At 38.9% G+C, this 23,196-nt stretch overlaps 1 protein-coding gene across 11 annotated transcripts in view; it reads right to left on the bottom strand.

The window, feature by feature from the left end:
• The window catches only part of SOX6 (SRY-box 6), a 715,392-nt gene that overhangs the window by 63,049 nt on the left and 629,147 nt on the right, over positions 1-23,196 (bottom strand). The gene's annotated exons all lie outside the window — the stretch shown is intronic.

The following is a 23,196-nucleotide window of genomic DNA, read 5'->3' on the forward strand; positions in this document are numbered from 1 at the left end:
GCAAATATTTCAAAGAGGAAGAAACCAAGATATGTAAGTTGGAAAAAATCATTTTTAGCTATACAATGAAAAACTGCTTAGGGAGAGAGATGTAGTAGAAAAAATTTAATAACCTAAAGCTGTTGTAAATGAAATTAGAATTTTCCTCGTTTCTTTCAGCTCTTGAAAATTAGAGAGTTAAGTTTTAAAACCAAGTTCAAGAACTTTCGTAGTTTTTACTGATACCTAATATTTTCCAGTTATTTATCAACACCAGAGAGGAGCCTGGTTTAGCTTAATGGTGCCAGAAAAAGACACAGAAATGAGTGAGGCTCAGTCTAAGAAGGGATTATACACAGATTTCTAGTCATTTGCTATGTGAAGTGGCAAATCATGTCTCATATCATGTCTCTTATCAGGAGGTGAACTGAAGAGACAGCGAACGCTGCAGTTCGGTCTGAAGAGGTAGAATTCCTCCCTGGAATGTCTCAAGTCAGCAACAGCCACACAGGATGCCTCCACATGATGCATTTGAGAGGGGCATGAGTGAGAACACATACATGCCAAATGCTCATCTAGGTTTAATTAGAAGAGAACTGAAAATGGCAGGGTGCGATGCAATGAAGTTGATGAGAGGACAAAAGGAAAGTAGCTGTATTGAAAATACAGTGTAACTGCTATATCCGTTTCAAACATCTGGGCTTCCAATTGTTTATTGAACTCATGTGTAAGAGTTATTTGGGAATACTGCACATGACTATAGAACAGGAACACGCAAACTGCTTTGGAAAATACTTGCAGGAATGAACTCTTGCTAAAGGCTTGAACAAATGGGTGAAAACTGCTATGAGATTGTTATCTTTTATTAAATGTGTGAACACCATGAAGAGGTTTACATGCTAAGAATAAATGTTGTAAACAGCATGCTATTGATATAACAGATGATTTTTTATTAGAAACGTATGCTTTGCAGATTTTTGAAAATTTAGTTAATTTCCTATATCTGACTTTTGGTTTTCATATGCTTAGTTGAGATTAAATGAGGCCTGACACATTTGTGAAAAACTGCACGTCTTGTTTGAAGATTACATAAGCACATGCGTAGACCACAAAGCTTTCAGGGCAGTTTTTCCCCTGTGTAGTCAATATATTCCCCTTTCCTCTGAAAGTGGAGCTCGGAAATAGACATATTATTCTTGCACCCAGTTCCATGTCTTATTCTATTAAATTCATGACCCTTCTGTTAGGCTCTAAAGGAGAGCAAACTGGTTAGGAAGGATGACAACAGAGCAGTGATGGGTAGGTACATCATTATGCCACGTTACCTCCTCTAGTTCCCCCATCACTGCTGTATTCCTCGGATTATTGCAGCCTCAAGAAATGTGCTGGTCACCATGTGTGTTCGGCGACACTGCCAACCCTGAGAAGCTAATATCCCAGATAGAGTACATTATGCATGTGATGTAAATGAGGTATGTGCTCACCACATATCTGCCGTTTGTCATAAAAGAGCCAACAGACAAGGACGGGTGCAGCTCATTATTCCTTCCACTGTGTCCACAAAACAGCAACAACAACAACAACAACAATCAGCTGCTCTTCACAGCTGACCTTGATTGTCACAAACAAAATATTTTGGATTTAAAGTATATTTGGAGTAGCACTTTTCATTTGTTGTTATTATATTAGAAAGGAAAAAAAAGGATTATCATCTTCACATTCAGAAATTAAACACTGAAATATAGTAGTGAATGTAAAGAGTGCACCAACTTTGTATCTCAGTAACTCAGAAATTGATCTTTAGCTTTTGTTTCAACAATTAAATGTCAAGATAATAATAGCACTAAAGCTGAATTTATGATTTAGTTAGTAAATTAGAATTCAGTCTTATCATTCAAATTTGGGATTTAAATAGGAAGATATTTACTGATTTCCTAGACTAAAAGCAGGATCTTCAGTGTTATTAAACAGTCTTTCAGCAGAATGCAGGATGGTGCTTAGGTCACAGTTAAATTTTTTTTAATGAAATGAAAGTGACACCTCCTAAGGCTCTCTTACTGAACCATCGATAAACAAGCACACAGTTATTCCTAATGCTGAGATGGCTGCCCTCCCTGTTCCTTTCTGCCACCTACTTAGACAAGGACAAACCTAGAAAATCAACCAGAGTGAGATACAAGGGAGAGAGATTGTTCACTCACTCCCAAAGATTGTCTAACGAGAGTTAACTACAATGGATTTGCAATCTCAAGGAACAAAATGTTATTCACAGAACAAATACCTTCTCCTGTGAACAGTACTTTTAGCAGAGTCTTTAAATCTCTGTAGAATTTTTAATGGCATTTTCAGACCAATTAATGATAAGAGGAGCATGAGTTTAACAATTACACAAGGTACAAAGTTTTAAGATTATAGCTCTTATTGAAAACACTACTGCATATATTTGACACAAAGGACAACACAACCTGAAAAAGACTAAATCTTCTTTTAACTGATTAAGTAAAATATATTCACATTTATGATTAAAATGTTAGTTTTTCATAGCTGAAGTGACCAAAAGAATAAGAAAATGATTGCTGATAGGGCTGGCCAGGCTTCTTGCCTGCATCAGGACTCACATATTAAATTTATAATTTATATAGGCCTCAAGTTGTAGATTGTGGTCTCCTTTTGGTAATATTACATGAAAAGGCAGATTATTCTATTTCTCAGACCAAATAAATAAGTCTTAACATAAATATAATCTATTTAGGTACTATGTGGATTGAAATACTAGTTTTCCCCTGAAGACCAGCTAATACACTGAGCTAATACACTGAAATCACTCATCCTTTGTACTTTTAAGTACTCTGTACTTTAAGTTGTTTTAAAATTCTTTGTCCATTGTTTTAAACAATCACATGCTTTTCCTTTTGATAAATCAATTTAACTGCAATTTTCTTCAGTATAGTTTCTACTTGAAGATAAATGAATATTAAATATTCCTTTAGACATCACCTCTAGATAATTTTTATCTCATTAAGTTACCTTTTAAAATTAAGTGTATAGAAATGACTCTGGAAAACTAGTTTGTACAAAGCTAGGTGAAATTCACTGACTCATGTAGCACTATAACCTTGCTGTATTGTTCTGGTCAGTAAACTTATCTACATTTAGCTAATTCTTATTTCTCAGCCAAGTTTTTCAGAAAATAAATAAATTCTTCCATAAACTCCAGAGATCTTTGGTACAACAGGCCTGATTTACTTCAAATAGACTTTATGTCCTTTCTACACCCTCTCCTTTCTCCCACCACCTACAAAGACAATAAACAAAAATTTGTTTTATTTATGGAATAAAAGTGATGAAATGCTACTTATTTATGCTATCAGACTAAGGCAGCTTTGAGTCCAACCTATTCCAACAAAAGAGGAGGCGGAAGGCACACAGCTTAAAACTCACATTCAAAATGGAAATCACTGACTCAGCTACCCTGCTCTTCACAAAAAATATGTTCCATATTCAGTCTTGATGACCACCAGGATCTTATAAATTGCAAAGTCCAATCTGGATATCTTCTACTGTTTTACACAGCTTGACTTATGAGATGTGACCCAGTTTCAGGCACAGGTCATGAAATCAGGAAGATCAGGATCCATGCTGGCTTCTAAAGCCTTGTAAGTCAGTAATTATTTTATAAATTTAATTTTCTGGATCAGTTCAGGTTTAAGACTTTATTGCATTGTCATTTTAATAAGTAAAGTCAACATTAGGTGCTAAATAAATTTGTACAGGTTGTCTCTCAGTCCCCCAATGCTATGCTACCTTCTTAATGCATGGTCAATTCTTAGGCAGATTCTTAAGAGGCCCTATCATTGAAGCTGCATGCTCAGGAACTCTTGTTATACCAGAGTAGTCTAGGGAGATGCAGGTATCACACACCAGAGCCCTGCCATAGAAGGATGCAGAGATAGCGGCTGCCCCTGTCACTATTAGGGCCTGGAGAAAAATCTTCATCAGTGGTCAGACTGCATGTGTGCTAAGTCACTTCAGCTGTGTCTGACTCTTTGTGACCCTGCGGACCATAGCCTTCCAGACTTCTCTGTCCAAAGGAGTCTCCAGGCAAGAATGGGTTGCCATGCCCTCATCCAGGGGCTCTTCCCGAAGCCCCATTGGTCAGAGACTGCATCTTAACTGCAGCAGACTGCTGTAAGAGTGGGAGATGAGACATGAAAGAGAGAGGGAAGAAGGATGGGAAGGAGGGAAGGGAAATGAGAAAGAAGAGGGCGGGAATCAGGCAAGGGAGAGAGATGGAGAGATGGGATAAGGAGGAGGTTAGGGAAAGAGAAAGGAAGGGACAGAAACAGACTCTCATACATACAAGGAGGCAGAGGCAGACAAGTACAGACTGTGGGAAACTGATCAACCTCCAAAACAGAAGACAGAAGAGAAAGCAGCAATGAGGCAGAGTAAGTAACTGGGACAGAAAAACCAGACTTCAAAACTCTGCTAACAATGGTCTAGGAAGAAACAACTCTCCTACAAGGTGAATTTCCTCTGTCTAAGCAAGACCAGACACACAAAAGCAAGACAGACACAGATGAAAATAAATTTTTATCCCCATAAGAGTAACTATTTCTCCCAAAGTTTGGTCTCTAGCCACAAGCAAGCAATCAATGAATAATAATGACTGAGCATTTCAGGCTCAGTGTTAGGGAGACAATGACAAGTAAGGTATGGGCTCTTCCTTCAAGTTACCAATAATAGTAACTTCACAGTGTGGTGTGGTGCGAAGGACAGAATTAATACGGAGAAGAGATGCTAAGTTCTTCATGATTCTCAGTAGGTTTTATTTTTCGTTTTTTAACCTGAAATGAAGGATGACAATAATTTCTATCTCATAAATGAGAACTTCCATATAAAAGTATTTACCATCTATAAATGCCTATAAACTAATGTTAACTATTTCAAGTTTTAATTTGGATGTACAATCCTATACCACCCTAAGTTTTCTCCCACTGAGAGGAGAATCACTTAGCATTTGCTCCTATAGTATTTTTATGTATATAGTATATACATAATACTATATACTATACTATTTACTATATACTATACTATAAAAGTATATAGTATTTTTATATAACAAACAGGTTGACTTTCTGCAAGCTTATTTATACAGAGAAATACACTCAGTTTATGTCAGTTACCACTACCATCGCTGTATTCGGCCCTATCTTACCTCGTCTCTCATATGCAGACACACACACACACACACACACACACACACACACACACACAATGCTACATTTCTTAGCCAAGCATTCAAGACTTCAAGCATCTGAACCCTACCTACCTCTAACTCAGAACCTGCTTCTCTCCTGAGTTAACTGTCCACCAGCCATTGTTGCCCTCATGAGGAGGCCCGTGCTCCACCCAGATTCATTCTAGGACCCCACTTGTTGGTCACTCTTCTCTCCACACTCTGCCCATCCTGTCTTTTCTTTAGGCATTTTAAGTCTCTCCCATTCCACAGAACCTCTCTTCCACCTCTGCCATTGATCAGCAGGGCCTCCTTGATTTTCATGAGCTTAATCATCCTTGCAGTTCCTTTCACTTATTTGGCACTTGGACCCCACACTGTCAGGTGCCCGTTTATGTGTCTGTCCTAACTCTCGAGTCAGACTGTATTTTCCTTTCAAGGCAAAAAGGACTAGTAAATCTTTGCCTGAATCCCAAGCATCTACCATAAGCTACACACATTGATGGTGAGCATTTCCAATCTAATGTCTTGTTCTGTCACATGGTTGCAAACAGCAATAATGAAGCCAGAATAATATTTATCTGCATCAACCGTACTTCATATACAGTCTCTTGTTTAACCTTCCCCACAATCTTATATAGTATATTCATTACTTTCATCTTCCAAAGGAGTACACAAAGGCACAGAAAAATAACAGGCCCCAGGTGACCCAACTAGTTATAGATGTGGTTTTGAAGTGAGACGATCACCAGTCAGTCTGTGAAACTGAGTTTTGGACCTGGATATGACTAATTTCAAAGAGCCCTGTTCCTTCTTTGATTATCAGTATTCCCCCTAGACCTGGAGAAATAATTTTACAATAATCAAATTAATGGTCTGGAATAAGAAATATTAAACTTGTTGCCAACCTCCCTTTTAGGAGTGTCATTAAAATTGGAGAATTCACCATAGAAAGTTTTTGGTAAGCTGACATGATTTTTAAAGGAGTTCACTAAAATGTTTCTTCAGAGGAAATGCTTGCTTTCTTGTCCCCATTTTACCAATGGAAAAACTGACATTAATTTTAATATTAATATTTTAATATCAACGTGGACAAAAAGATCCCAAATCTATGGTTTCTCTTTTCATAAAATTTACATTGATCCTCAACATGGGGAGAAGACAGTGTTAGAGTGATCTTCTCCCTTGAAACCTACAGAAGACTCTTGGCAGCCTAGAGAGTACAGAGAACTACAGCTCCTGGATAGTGCCTGTATAAGACACCCTTTGTGTTATTTCAGAGCCAATACCGTTGACCTCATTTACAAAAAGATACAATGGGCAAATCAGGGTTGCACTAAAAATAAAAGTATTTCTATCAACAGTGGGAACTGGATCTAAGCTAAAAGTGAACGTCTGCCAGAGTGCTCCCAAGAGTTCATTTTGACCACCAGACTTAGGACAAGGCTGAGAGGGAAACAGTGATGGGAAGAATGCATAAAGTACATCTACATGCAGAGTTTTCATACACATTCTCCATACCCAGTTCTACTCCTACAAGCTGAGAATGAGACTCATCAATATGTCAATACCTAACTCCATAAAGAAAAGAGAGCAGAACACATATGCAGCGACGTACACAAGGAGACAGACATACACTGATATACAGACACCTACACATAATACATACTAACACACAGATTCAAAGAAAGACACAGACATAGACACGCAGACATGTTTGCAGACACACAAACTCAGGCAGACACACAGACACAATGAGATATTGCCAAAGCACAGGCATACTTAGGGATGCACACAGTCAAATGGACACACAACAGACAGCCGGCTATTCCCGCAAGACAGACTCAAGGACAGAAACACATGTACACACACACGAGTGCACGCACACAGGCCGCAGGCATACCTAACACAGACTTAGAGACAAGAAGCTATGCATAAGGATGAGAGACTCACATAGACAGAGAGGCAGACTAACACACAGATTTACACTCACAATGAGAAAGACACACATAACTATTCACAGAGATGCACACGCATACGGCACACATTCACTCACACACGCATTCACTCACATGCACACACTCACGTACAACCATAGCTAATGCGCAGTCTCTGAGCTTGTGGTCAGGACTCATCAGAACAGTTGGGCAGAGGTTGGTGTTGGAGAGGAAGGTGAAGACAGTCTGCTACTGCAGAAGAATGTGAAATTTGAAATCAGCAACTTGGAAGAGCTTCAACTTTGATACTACCTGTGCAAATGTAAGCAAATGATTGGAGCTCTGAACTGCATCCTCATCTGTAGAAGAAGAATGATAAAAATTCTACCTCTAAGGATGAATATTGGGATTAAGTGTGATAATAAGGTGAAAAAATTGCTGTTCAAATAATTTAAAAGACTGATATTTTGGTGGTGGATTATTATCATCACCTTCCCAAAACTGCAAACAGCAAAGAAAGCTTCTAGGAAGAGAAACAGGAAAAGCCTTATTCAACTCATCCACTGTATCCACTATTACAAAAGCTTACTGCTACTGCTGCTAAGTCACTTCAGTCATGTCCAATTCTGTGTGACCCCATAGACGGCAGCCCACCAGGCTTCCCTGTCCCTGGGATTCTCCAGGCAAGAACACTGGAGTGGGTTGCCGTTTCCTTCTCCAATGCATGAAAGTGAAAGGTGAAAGTGAAGTCGCTCAATCGTGTCCGACTCTTAGAGACCCCATGGACTGTAGCCTACCAGGATCCTCTGTCCATGGGATTTTCCAGGCAAGAGTACTGGAGTGGGGGCCATTGCCTTCTCCAACAAAAGCTTAAGCAGGTCTTAAAAATTTTTTGAGATATAAAAACATAAACTTCTACATCAAATATAGGTACAGAAAATTCTACTACCAGTATCAACTTAAACCAGCTAATATGAATGCCTACTGTGTGCCACTCATGCCTGAAAATTAAAATGTTCTATTTAGTCAAATACTCTGATTAGTCAAGTTATCATACATAACTTAACGTCATATTTGGCACCTCTATTTACAAGGATTATAGTGTAACAGTATAAGCAGGACTAAGACTGAATTTAGCACTTTGAGCCTTATGGCGTTTCAGAGCCACCACCACGAACATTTCAGGAGCGTGTAAAGCTCACCCTAGGACCTGGAAAGGACACAGCACTGAGTGCCAGGGACATGAGGTCTGGTCACATTCTCACTCATGCCTTGCTGGTGGATTTGGGCAAATCACTTAACTTCTTCCCATTGCAGTTTCCTCATCTATAAAATACAGGGCTGTGCTAAATGATCTCAAAGGGCTCTTTTGGCTCCAATTCAACTTTCTAATAGTGTGATAGACTGAAGAAATGCTGGCTAATGGGGTTTCTGTTGAGAGAAGGCTGAATATACTAGTTTTTACTATACTTCTATAAAAAATGAAAATATTTGTAACTTTATATATCTGAGAGGAAAAGATTTATCACCATTGGACCAGAGAAAATACAGTCAACTCATTGTCATGATGAATATTATGTAAGACTATAGATAGGTTAAAGGATCTTTCTGGGGTCCCCGGAAATCCAAGAACTGAACAGACATTAGATCCCTAATTCCTAGGACAAAGGATGCCTGGATGCCAGGATGCCTGTAGCCAACATCTGTGAAATGGGAAGCCCAAGTCTGGAGAAAGTTCACCTGGTTTTAAACAGAGCCCCTCCCTCCCAGCTCAGGGAAGTGCAGATGGATCCAGTTCCCCAAAGACAAGCAGATAACAAAATACTAAAGGGTGTTTTCAAGCAGTAGCTTAGGTCCCTCCAAGAGTCTAAAACTGTGACTCTAGATAGATTTGTTGTTGTTGTTGTTAGACTTAGGAGACAGCTTGTACTGTCTTGAGGAGCTTTGTGAAAATTTAGGAAAATAGTTTAGAACCTGTTCAGTCTTTCCAAGGCTGTGTTTTAAAATGAATACACTTTAAATGTTCATATTTTACTAGGTTTTTAAATATATGATTTGTCATTTAAACGGTCTAAGTCTTACCTTTAAAGACTTCTCGGCAATCAACTGACTTGAAACCCAATATTTTGTTTCCATTGAGAATCATAGTTATATATATATTTCTTTAATGTGCATTTTTAAAAATAACCGAAACATTTCTGACAACATGTGTTTTGAATTTTCTGCAAGTCAGACATTTTTAAATTGTTTAGTACATTGAATGGATCCTAAAGGCTATCTAGGTGGTGCTGATCTACTTTGGAATCTAAGGATTCTTTAGGAATATTTAATGAATTTTCTGATGCGGGGTGATACATCATGCTAAATTTGTAACATTTCCTTCCTCTGAATATTGGAGGTCTTTTTACTAGAAAAGTCCTGCTTCTATGACACTAGGATGGGCTCGGAGCTCAAGAAGACAAAAGAATCTAAGGCAGATTTAAATAAATTTCAAATGGAGATCTACCTACAGGAATGCTCTTAGAAAACATACAAAAAAGGTGATGGATCTTTTAAAGGCATGGTCCAGGACACTCAGCTTATAGACTTTTGATTAATTTTCCCACAACCAATGAAACTATATCAATAATCACATTTGAAGACACTGAGGCTCAGAGAGGCTACAGAGCTAGTAAGCAATAGAATCAGAATCTGAAGTCCAGCTCAGTCCAACTCCAAAACACATATTCTTTATCTTTTCCACAATTCTCTAAAGGTCTCTCTCATTCTTTCTTTAAGCTACCATGATACTCTTCTAAAAATGTAGCTCAGATTAAGTGTGCTGCATCCGCAAGCACTTTTAATGGTTCACAATTATCTTTAAAGATAAACCTGAACTAACCATGGCAATGATCTGTTTCAGCCTGCCTTCCGATCATGTCAGACACTGGATGAGGCCTGACACATGGATTATTTTATTGAATCTTCTAAACAATTCCTTGTGCTTAGAAACTATGAATTTTCTCATCTCTTATGTGTAGAAACCAGGGCAGTATAATTGCATATCTTTTGTTCTTATCTACAACCTTAATCAAGTGGATGGGAAAGATAGGAAGGAAGGGAAGATGGTAAGAAGAGACAAGGGGACGGGGAGGGAGACAGGGAAAGAGGGAGGAAGGGAGGAAATATTTGTTAAATGCCTAACACATATATAACAAAGAAGGCGATGGCACCCCACTCCAGTACTCTTGCCTGGAAAATCCCATGGATGGAGGAGCCTGGTGGGCTGCAGTTCATGGGGTTGTGAAGAGTGGACACGACTGAGGGACTTCACTTTCATTTTTCACTTTCATGCATTGGAGAAGGAAATGGCAACCCATTCCAGTGTTCTTGCCTGCAGAATCCCAGGGACGGAGGAGCCTGGTGGGCTGCTGTCTACGGGGTCGCGCAGAGTTGGACACGACTGAAGCGACTTAACAGCAGCAGCAGCAACGCATATATAAGGTATTTGCTAGGAGATTGAATATTGTATCATTTAATAATCAAGTCCTAACATTTTTGCAGTTGAGAAAAGTGAGATTCTGAGATATAACAACTTAGTAAGCCAGGGTTGAACCCTGGTTACCTTTCTACTACACAAGTCCAACACTGTGCTTTGTAAATAGTAAGTACATAAAAGGAAATGGAATTGGAAAAAAGTGTGTTCAAAGGATAAAGAAGAACACAGTGTCAGCCACAACATTCAAACAAAGGCAAAGAAAGCTAGGTAAAAATGAATGGATCTAAAAGATAAATGACAAGGTCTATTAAGAAACAGCCTGCAAAATTACTGTAGTTCTCAAACATGCTTGAGTATGTCTCAAGCTTTTATGAGGACCTATTAGAGAACACCCATGTTTCATCTAAGAAACTGCTGTACTTATATAGTAGAAATACTGGGGATCTTGTAACATATTTTTCTATTTTTGTTTGGTTATCAAGATGTTCACAGTCAAGTCTGTGGTGCATCTCTAACAATTATGTAAATATGCATGACAAGAATTTTTGTGCACTTACCTTATCCCAGCTTTATCTATTTACCTTATTTTCCTATACTTCACTTTTCTTTCCCACTATCTCCTCCATATTTAGTTTTTATCTTGTTTTATTATATGTCTTACTGCAAACCACCCAAAATTATTTTTGCATTAAGATAAGTTATAAATATAAGTAATAGAATTTTATTAACTTTTTGCTCCTTAATTCAAATAGAATAAAACCAGTAATCATATCTAACTGTATACAATGTTTGATTAGTGAAGGCTATTCTTAAAGTTAAGGGCAATACACTGAAAACATACACTCTACATACATATAGTCCATAATCTAGGATGATATGTATTCAAAGCATTCTCCTGGCAGTCTCAAAGGCCCTTTTAGAGGGTCCACTAGACCAAAACTAGTTTTATAATAATACTAAGACATTATTTGTCATTTTCATTCCTTACCTTTCATGACTGTTCAATGGAATTTCTCTGAAATTACACAGCCTTGTGATAAAGCAACAGATTGAATGCAGAAGCAGAAATAAGAATCAAGCTGTCTACTATTAAGCCAGACATTAGAGACATTTGCAAAAAGCTAAAACAAAGCCATTTTCCAAGTTTTTCTTTTGAAGAATATACGTAGTACTAAAAATGTTGTTTACATTAATATCTAATGGGTTTATTGTGATTTGTAAATGAATAAATATTTTAATTTTTCAGTTTAAACATCATATATGATAAACGTGTGTGTGTATGTGTGTAAAGGAATCCTAGGACTGAAAAAGTTGAGAATAGCTTATCTAGAAGGATTAAGAGAGTAGATCTAGAAGAATTAAGGGTTAGAAAGTACATAGGAGAGTGGGCGCCTAGGTCTATAAAATCATTACTATTGGTAAATTTGTTCCAAACTTACAAAACTTCCAAACAACTCTTTATGCAAAGTTAACTGTGATGTGTCAAATTTTAACCCTTTCACTGGGAGATCCTTTAACTGGACATCCTTTTGATTTAAAATATTTGTTGTAAACAAAAGTCTTATATTTGTTCCTTTCTCCACTCCAACCCTAAGAAGTATCTTGAACCTTTTAAACCTAGATAAATTCTCACCATCCTTTCCATTTAACCTGCAGAGAAGAAAAGAGCCAAACAAGTTTGTTGTTGTTTTTTATGAATTGGGTCTTAAACTAGTAGCTAGGCAACCAATCAAGTAGCCCTGACAACAGAAATAAAAGGAACTTAATGATAACATTCAGCCAGGAGTCTATATCCAGCACTGCTTAGCTGTTCAGTATTACTGGTTCAAATGTAAAATCTGACCCTAATAAAAGTTACATTTTTTTTCTAATTTATGGCAATTTTGGTCTGTGTATGCTGTTTTAGAAAAATACTATCACAATTGTAAATATAGTTAGTTACTCCTTTCAAAGAAATATGCATGAAGCATATATATCTAGGTAGACTTCTTTATCTCATTAAAATTGATATTTGAAACTCAGATGTATGTCTTGTTTTAGATTTTAACTAAAATTGCCCTGTCAGTCTCACAGAGCTGTGGGGAACAAATGAGACGGGAGAGAGAGAGAGAGAGAGAGAGAGAGAGAGAGAGAGAGAGAGAGAGAGGTAACGAAGAAGCAAAGTGATCCAGAGCTGGTGTTAGGCCCCTAATCTGCAAAACAAGGACAGGATTATCTATATCTCTGAATTTGGAAAGGTTCTAGAGAGATAACATATGTGATAATATTTCTGAAACAGAAACACTACAAAAATGCTTCTTGTCACAATGTTAAAAGTAGTATATTTTTTTTAAAACCAACTTTTGCTCTGCTTTGCAAAACAGGGTGTTATAATTAGAATCTGTCCCCTTCCTGTAAAATCTCTAATATGTCCGCAACACTCTTAATTCAAATTATCAATATTTTGGGAATGAGTTCACATTGGAAAAAGCACAACTGAAAAAGCACAATGTTAGTCAACTGCTTATAAAAATTACCATCCTGATTAATCAATGCTATACACTCGTTGATAGAAGAAAACCTCACTAGTCTGTGTGCTATATAAGAAACTCATTCATTCCAAACACACTTTGCTAAATAATTTGCTCACAGTTCCCTTACACTTATTGTTGTACGGCTACATTGATCATCTGTCTGAACTTATCCTGTCATGCAACAATGACTATCTGAATCAATTGTGTAAATAACAAGGAGCTGTGGCAACTGACAATGTGAAGCAGAAGACATACAGTTTATTTTTCATTTCCAATAAAAGAGGGCAGTATTACATCAGTGTAATACTGACATACTGTTCTGATGTTTTTGCAAAGTATGGATATGAAGCAAGAATCTACACTTGTGAATAAATGAACAATTGTGTTTTTTAACAAAAAGGAACAGGTTTACAATGCACTTAGTGACTGGACTGTTTTTCTATTTACTTGACTGAAAAAATATCATTTTGGCATGAGAAATGCATATAGTTATCGGGAATCAGGTGAAGTATTCTCAAAAATCATGGATTGAAATTTTGATTTTCTGGAAATTATTAAAGTATATATTAAATTAATGGGAACAAACATCCCTAGCACACTGATATTATAAAATTTGAAAATTATCATGTTGGCTATGAGCAGATCCTATAGCAAATAACTAGAGTATTCAAGTTACTTTAAGAATGAAAAAAAAAGTATATCTTGAGTTTGTAAGAAGGTGCCTGTTAGTTCCTAACTACGCTTCTACTCTATCTTAAGAAATTTTGGCTTCACAGAGCAGTAGGTTAATCCATTCACCTTTGGAGAGTCTCAGAGAGTAAAAATTTAATGAAATTAACAACAGGTTGGACAACCTGTCTGAGGTCTTACAGTGAAAAAGGACTAACAGTAACAGAGCATCTCTTGTGTCAGATATGTGCCCTATGTATATTTTCCCTCAAAACAAGCCTTCAAGGAAAGGCCATTTTATACCATTTTATAGGTATGTTCATTGAGACTCACAGAAGTTAAGTAACTTACTCAAATAACACAGAAAACCACACAGGCTGCTTCCAAGATTAATCCTAGAAACTGAGACTCCAAAGCCCATGCTCTTTCCAATACACCATGCGCTCTCTAACTCTATCACTGCTGCTGGTTACCAGCCACCTCTTCTGTTTCTCTGTCTATACTAGCATCATTAGATCTTCTGCTTTCTGACTGATATCTTTCCAGGGCCAGAACCAGTGGACATCATTGTGGCGAAGAATGCCTTTTCGAAACAGAAGGTGAAACATACACAGAAACAGGGGGCGCAATGCCTTTCTGCTTCACCGTTTTTGTTATTTTTACCCTGTCTTATTCCACCAAAGGTTTTAGATTGCAAATATAAAAAATACTTTGGTAAGCAATAGCTTAAATATCTTATAGAAAATAAGTAAACAAATCTGGTACTTTTCTGAAATTAGAAATATCATTGATGAAGAACTAGGAAAGCTGAGATTTAATTCCTGCTCTGACACAAATTCACTATGTGACCAAGCATAAGTCATGTTCTTTCTCTAGGTCTCAGTCTTCCTGTCTGTGAACTGAAGGTGTTGGACCAGATCAAATGTTATGTTCCCTTCAGTTCTTTCACTCTATAGTTTTAATCCCACCAGTATACTTCAGAGGCAGACAGAGTGTGATAATAGTGTTCATGGTAGTTCATTTTGACATGCAATGTGGTCAAGAATTTTTCTTGAGATTCTTGGAAGATCAACGGAACAGCAGTTCAGGCCACATGTGTATAGATGTGCAATCGGCCTATTTAGGGTAACTCTGATCAACAAGTAATCAATCTACTGGCTCCTCAAGGTTATTAAGATAACCAAAATAACCAGATATCTAAGTTACATCATACCTATGTAGGAATGTACTCTAACCAATCACTGAGTCAGCATTCAAACACTAGGGAATTCAGAAAACTTACAAAATGCACTTTTTAACACTAAGAAGGCCCACCCTACCTTGCCTCTCTTCTAGCCAGATGTCCTTAGCTTAGCTCTAAGGACCTTTAGAAGCAGCCTATTTAAAATCCTACAGTGTACTGTCATGACTAAAACACTCTCTATCTGAGAAATGTCAAAACAATGAAATTTAGTAAGAAGTTCACCTATAATATGATCAAATTGCCCTGGCACTGTCATAGGTTGTTCTTGCTGCAGAAAGTTAAAACCCAGGGAATAAACTTAGACTTCTGCTGGCAAGACATTCATGATCCATGCACAGCAGCTATTTTGAAATGATGGAGCATGAAAGCTCCTAAGGTGCCGTTACAGTCTATTGTCCCTAAAATCTATATATTTAACAGACCCTAAATATCCTGTGACACAGTCAACCAGAACAACTCCATTGGTGCCGTTCTGGTTGATCAAGTTAACAATGCTTCATTTCAAAGTGTCAAAATAGGAGTTTACCCAGTAAAGTGAAATATATCATGGGTCAACATGTATTCATGTGGACGTATATGTAATTCTGTATGTATTATAAGGGTTTCCCAGATGGCTCAGTGGTAAAGAATCTGCCTGCCAATGCAAGAGACATGCATCCAATCTCTGGGTCAGGAAGATCCCCTGGGGAAGGAAATGGCAACTCATTCCAGTATTTTGCCTGGAAAATTCCATGGACAGAGGAGCCCGATGGTCTACAGTCCATGGGGTCGCAAAGAGTCAGACAGGACTGAGCAACTGACACTCACTTTCAGGACTTCCCTTGTGGCTCAGCAGTAAAAGAATCTGCCTGCAATGCAGGAGACCAAGGTTCAATCCCTGGTTGGGAAGATGCCCTGGAGAAGGAAATGGCAACCCACTCCACTATTCTTTCCTGGGAAATCCCATGGACAGAGGACCCTGGTGGGCTACAGTCCACGGGGTCACAAAAGAGTCAGACACTACTTAGCGACTAAACAACAAAAACAGCAAACCCCTGTGTCTGTGAAGTAAATGTTCCCCTCAGTTATGAAATACACAAAACATGTTCTATATACATCTAATGTTAGTAAATATCACAAAAACAACTCTACGAAGGAAATTGTGATGTACTGCCCAGATTCCCCTTCAGGACTGATTTGTTTCCTCACCTGTAGAGAATGTTTTGCTCACCCTCAGCTGTTGGCCCTCTTCAGCATCACCTCAACTAGAGTCACACCTCACCCAAGATTAAGTCCCTTTCCCAGGGCAGCCCTCATCTAATGACTGGTTCACACAAATGTATGAAAGCTCACTCCTTCCATCCAACTTTAGACAATTCTGAATGGACATGGCAGCCTCAAAGCTTCATATGCGGTTGGCTAAGGCCTTGGATGAGACTGCATCACAGTCCAATTCTGCTTTCATCCTTTCCCTTCCACAGGTGGCAATCAGAAAGAGGACCTGCTACCCCCACAAACCTGTTTGCTAATCTCCATCTCAGGCTTCCCCGGTGGCTCATCAGTAAAGAATCCACCTGTGATGCAGAAGACGCAGGAGACCCGGGTTCAATCCCTGGGTGGGGAAAATCCCCTGGAGCAGGGCCTGGCAACCCACTCCAGTATTCTTGCCTGCAGAGTTCCCAAGGACAGAGAAGCCTGGCAGGTTCCAACTATAGGGTTGCAAAGAGTCAGACACAACTGAAGTGACTGAGCAGGTATCAGCACACAATCTTCATCTCACAGTCTGCTTCTCAGGGAACTCAAATCTGTGACACACTCATTTTTAAACAATGTCCAGATATGAGTGTGATGAGGTATGCTTTATAAACGACAAGATGTTGTGATAGAAATGCTGAAAAATTCTCTAAAACTGCACTATGGTTTACAAGAATAAAGTCATAAATCTAATTTATGAACCTTTACATTTAAGGAAATCAAGATAATTCCAAAGATGGCAATTTTAAAGACAGTTAATGCTCAAAATTCTCCAAGCCAGGCTTCAGCAATACGTGAACCATGAACTTCCTGATGTTCAAGCTGGTTTTAGAAAAGGCAGAGGAACCAGAGATTAAATTGCCAACATCCGCTGGATCATTGAAAAAGCAAGAGAGTTCCAGAAAAACATCTATTTCTGCTTTATTGACTATGCCAAAGCCTTTGACTGTGTGGATCACAATAAACTGTAGAAAATTCTGAGAGAGATGGGAATACCAGACCACCTGACCTGCCTCTTGAGAAATCTGTATGCAGGTCAGGAAGCAACAGTTAGAACTGGACATGGAACAATAGACTGGTTCCAAATAGGAGAAGGAGTACGTCAAGGCTGTATGTTGTCACCCTGCTTATTTAACTTCTAAGCAGAGTACATCATGAGAAATGCTGGGCTGGAAGAAACACAAGCTGGAATCAAGACTGCTGGGAGAAATATCAATAACCTCAGATATGCAGATGACACCACCCTTATGGCAGAAAGTGAAGAGGAACTAAAAAGCGTCTTGATGAAAGTGAAAGTTGAGAGTGAAAAAGTTGGCTTAAAGCTCAACATTCAGAAAACGAAGATCATGGCATCTGGTCCCATCACTTCATGGGAAATAGATGGGGAAACAGTGGAAACAGTGTCAGACTTTATTTTTGGGGGCTCCAAAATCACTGCAGATGGTGACTGCAGCCATGAAATTAAAGGACGCTTACTCCTTGGAAGAAAAGTTATGACCAACCTAGATAGTATATTTAAAAGCAGAGACATTACTTTGCCGACTAAGGTCCATCTAGTCAAGGCTATGGTTTTTCCTGTGGTCATGTATGGATGTGAGAGTCGGACTATGAAGAAGGCTGAGCGCCGAAGAATTGATGCTTTTGAACTGTGGTGTTGGAGAAGACTCTTGAGAGTCTCTTGGACTGCAAGGAGATCCAACCAGTCCATTCTGAAGGAGATCAGCCCTGGAATTTCTTTGTAAGGACTGATGCTAAAGCTGAAACTCCAACACTCTGGCCACCTCATGTGAAGAGGTGACTCATTCGAAAAGATTCTAATGCTTGGAGGGATTGGGGGCAGGAGGAGAAGGGGACGACAGAGGATGAGATGGCTGGATGGCATCACTGACTCGATGGACGTGAGTCTGAGTGAACTCCGGGAGTTGGTGATGGATGGGGAGGCCTGGCGTGCTGCAATTCATGGGGTCGCAAAGAGTTAGACACGACTGAGTGACTGAACTGAACTGAAACTGACTTTGTCACAATCTATTTTACTAATCTTATTGTACATCATATATTTATCTTGTTTGATCTCAGAAGAAAATATGATTCTCAGAAGAAAAAGTAGTGTTGTGTGAAACCTCATAAAATTAAGATGGATATTTTGATTATAAGAGAGCCAAGTCTACCATCATAGGAGTCCCTTAATATCATTCTTAATTTACTCTTCTGCAGGTAATGAACCTAACAAGAATAGATACTGGGCCTAGAAACTAAACAAAGCCTGTGCTTAGTTGCTCAGTCATGTCCAACTCTTTGAGACCCCATGGACTGTGTAGCCTTCCAGGCTCCTCTGTCTATGGGGCTTCTCCAGGCAAGAATGCTGGAGTGGGTTGCCATACCCTTCTCCAGGGGATCTTCCCAGCCCAGGGTTCGAACCCAGGTCTCCTGCATTGCAGGCAGATTCTTTACCGTCTGAGCCACCAGGGAAGCCAAACAAAGCCTACAACAAATATACGTTCAAAGCAGGACATTATTTGCAACAGAGATAATGTAAAGGAGAGCTATGGACACAACAGCCTTGAATATAATGGACTTTTCCAGCAACCTGAATTCAACCCCTATAAGATCCTCTACTGAGACAACAACTCTCTTCAACTGAGAAACCAGTGGTTTCTGATTCTGTAGAAGCCATTTTGCCACTTATCTCCAGGAGCTCAATTACATTGTGTGACATATTTTAGGACAAGTTGAGATTTATTAATTTTCAATCTTAACCTAATCTCTCATCTCTCACTGGTGGCTTCCAACACAAATTAATGTGTTATTATTTCAGAGCCTCAGACGTCTTTCCTCTATATGAATTAAGAAAAGTCAATGAGAAATACTTAAAATTAACCCAGAGTATCTGAAGTTAGCAGAGTCTTAAGCTTGAACTTGAATCGATGATATAAATTCAACAATATAGGGTCACTGTGTCAGACAAACAGAGTCCCTGCTGGAAGGAAGGGATGTCCAGTGCCAATTTACTATTTAGGTAGTGCAAACATTTCAGGATGTCACTATTCTAAGCCTACTTAATGTGACAGAGGGGCTTCACTGAAAGGCAGAATTGCTGTAACAATACTGAATTTATTTCTTATTTCCCCCACATCCTAAATGATGTACACACATCTGTTTTAAATATTCTCTATGTTAATATTCCAAACAAAAATTCTAGTTTTTCATTAGAAATATTTTTCAAAGAAATATTTTATTCCTAACATTAAGCAAAAGCAAATGATTCTCTATAATTTAAAAACAAATGTGACTACTGAAAGGTCTTCCTATGTGGCTCAGTAGTAAAAGAACCCACCTGCCAATGCAGGAGGCACAGGAGACACAGATTCAATACCTGGGGCAGGAAGATCCCCTGGAGGGGTAAATGGTAACCCACTCCAGTATTGTTGCAGGGATAATCCCACAGACAGAGAAAGGCTACAGTCCATGGGATCGCAAAGAGTCGGACACGACTGAGCTTGAAAGCACACTCACATGTGATTATTTAAATAACTTGTGTTTTTTTTGGAATAAAATTTCTGAAATGTATTAATTCTAAACATATTTATTTAGTCCAGTGATATTTCAACTAGGGGTAATTTTGTCCTCCCTACCCCAATAGGGGATATTTAGCAATATCTAGAGACGTTTCTGAGGGGTGCTACTGGCATCTAATGAGTAGAGGCCAGATTAGCCACCCATGACAAAGAATTCTCCAGCCAAAAATGTCAATAATGCTGAGGCATCAGCATTATTATGACATTATGAAATTATGACATTATGAAACCACGATCTAACTTAATAAATCTGAAGTTTCCATAGCTTTGTGTATCAACTCAGTTAGAAAGGAGTTTAACTATGTAAGTTGGTCAATATGCCATCATCTGAAACATCTAACTCTGCTTTCTTCTGCTGACCCTTCCATCATTGTTATGAGGAACTTGTATCTGTGGCAAAATAGCTCATTTGTTCTATATATTCAAAGATCACCCATAATTTAGCCTAAAAGGTATGGGAAACATAAGAAAGTACCCACTCTGTACCTGAGGCTTTGCTAGGTATATTCATATATATTTTATTCTATTGTAGCCCAGATTACTACCCTCACATTATAGATGAAGAACTTGAGATTCAGTGAAGTTATTCAACTTACCAAATATCATACAGTTGGCAAGTGACAACTCAGGGCCTACCACTCCAAGTAAGAATATATACCTTTACACTCATTAATACTTCCCGCATATGCAAAGAAAACTGAATCACCAACGGTAGTTAATGTGGTGAGAAGGGTAATTAGCTTTTGACCATACAACTGTATTATTAGAAATTTTAGTAACCATATATCACTTTCATTTGAAAACCAATACAATTTAAAAGACTTACATAAATCATTGACATCCTTCTCATACTAATTTTAGGATTCACCCTTGACAAAATTGTAAAGTAGGAGATGTTCTTTGCTACATGTATCCATTCTCTTGCTTTTACCCCAATTTTCTACTCAGTAGCCCTGTGTCTCCTGAGAAACATGTATGCAGGTCAAGAAGCAACAGTTAGAACCAGACATGGAATAACGGACTGGTTCAAAATTGGGAAAGGAGTATGACAAGGCTCCATATTGTCACACTGTTTATTTAACTTATATACAGAGTACATCATGTAAAACGCCAGGCTGGATGAATCACAAGCTGGAATCAAGATTGCTGGGAGAAATTATCAATAGCCTCAGATAGGCAGATGATACCACTCTACTGCCAGAAAGTGAAGAGGAACTAAAGAGCCTCTTGATGAGGGTGAAAGAGAGTGAAAAAGTTGACTTAAAACAACATTCAGAAAGCTAAGATCATGGCATCTAGTCCTATCACTTCATGCTAAATAAATGGGGAAAAAGTGGAAGCAGTGACAGATCTTATTTTCTTGGGCTCAAAAATTACTGTAGATGGTGACTGCAGCCATGAAATTAAAAGATGCTTGCTCCTTGGAAGAAAAGCTATGACACACCTAGAGAGTGTATTAAAGAGCAGAGGCAACACTCTGCTGACAAAGATCGATATAGTCAAAGCTCTGATTTTCCAGTAGTCATGTACAGATGTGACAGTTAGACCATGAAGAAGGCTGAGCACCGAAGAACTGATGCCTTCAAACTGTGGTGCTGGAGAAGACTGTTGAGAGTCCCCTGGACAGCAAGGAGTTCAAACCAGTCAATCCCAAAAGAGGGCTTCCCCTGTAGCTCAGCTGGTAAAGACTCTGCCTGCAATGCAGGAGACCTGGTTTCAATTCCTGGGTCAGGAAGATCCCCTAGAGAGGGAGATGGCAACCCACTCCAGTATTCTTGCCTGGAGAATCCCATAGACAGAGGAGTCTAGCAGGCCACAGTCCATGGGGTCGCAAGAGTCGGACACGACTTAGGGACTAAGCTATGGCAAATCCTAAAGGAAATCAACCCTGAATTTTCATTGAAAGGACTGATGGTAAAGCTGAAGCTCCAATACTTTAGCCACCTGACATAAAGGGCTGACTCAGCGGAAAAGACCCCGGTGCTGGGAAAGATTGAGGGCAGGAGGAGAAGGGGGCGACAGAGGATGAGATTGTTGGATGGCACCATTAACACAACGGATATAATATAATGGATATGAGTATAACCAGACATAGAATATAGAGCAAACATGGAGTTTGAGCAACATGGAGGTGGCGCAAACTCCAAAAATAGTATGCTCAAACTCCAGGAGATAGTGAAGGAGAGGGAAGGCTGGCATGCTGCACTCCATGGGTTCGCAAAGAGTTGGACACAACTTAGTGACAGAACAACAACAATCCCTATGCATAGCAGGTCCCAAGTGTATAAAAGTTTATGGCTTATCCGGCACCAAAAGGCCCACTATTCCCCAGATAGTTTCTCTCTTACTTTATGTGAACCTTCTGCTAAAACGATCAATCAAAGTAGGGGAGGGGGAGTTAAGTCATTATTAATTTAATGTATTAAATTAATATATTTATGTAATCTACTTTTCTATCTGTAGGAAACTGGGTCTTTGCAGATATAATCAAGTTAAAGTCACACTGGATTAGGGTGGACCCTAAATTCAATAAGTGATGTTCTTCTTAAGAAGAGGAAGATTTGGAGACATGGGGATATACACAGAGGGAAGACAGCCATGTGAAGAGGGAGGCAGAAACTGGGGTGAGGCAGATACAGGGTAAGCAATGGCTAGGATCACTAATTCATCAAATAATCAGCATTTTCCAGCCATTGTTTGACAATAACCTCTCAACTGGTCTGCCTGTTTCCTTTCTTAGCCTTCTGAAGTCTGCTCTTGCACATTTTGCAGAAGGATCCTTTTTATATGTAAATCAGATCATGTCAATGCCCTGGACAAAAAGAATGTAGGAATTCTCATCAGATTCAGAGTGAAACACACATAGTCCTTCCAAGGCCTACAGGTCTACGACAGTCTGCCCCAGGCTATCACTTCTCTTTAGGTCTCACTGCTCTGCCTTTCCTCAAGTTGCTCTTGCTAAATTGGCCTCCTTGTCCTACACTCTAAGGGCCTCTAAGCCTATTGTTCCCACTGCCTGGATGCTCTTCATGTGGCCTGCACAGGGCTTCCTTCACTCTCTCTATTACATGACACCTCCTTAGAGTCCTTACCAGCCTACCTAAAGGAACAATCCTGTAACTGTATTTCCTTAACTTGCTGCTATTTCTCTCATGGCAATGATTCACCTCCTCCTGTTACCAACATTAGTCATTATGTATTTGTTTATTTTTTTCTTCATCTGCGTTCCCCTATCAGAATGTAAGCTCTATGAGAACAGAGATTTTTGTCTCATTTGTTCACTGTTGTATCTCCAGTGCCTAGAACAGTGTCTATTACACAATAAGCACT

The sequence above is a fragment of the Capra hircus genome, chromosome 15 (assembly GCF_001704415.2).
Source record: "Capra hircus breed San Clemente chromosome 15, ASM170441v1, whole genome shotgun sequence".
In the NCBI taxonomy this organism is placed as follows: domain Eukaryota; kingdom Metazoa; phylum Chordata; class Mammalia; order Artiodactyla; family Bovidae; genus Capra; species Capra hircus.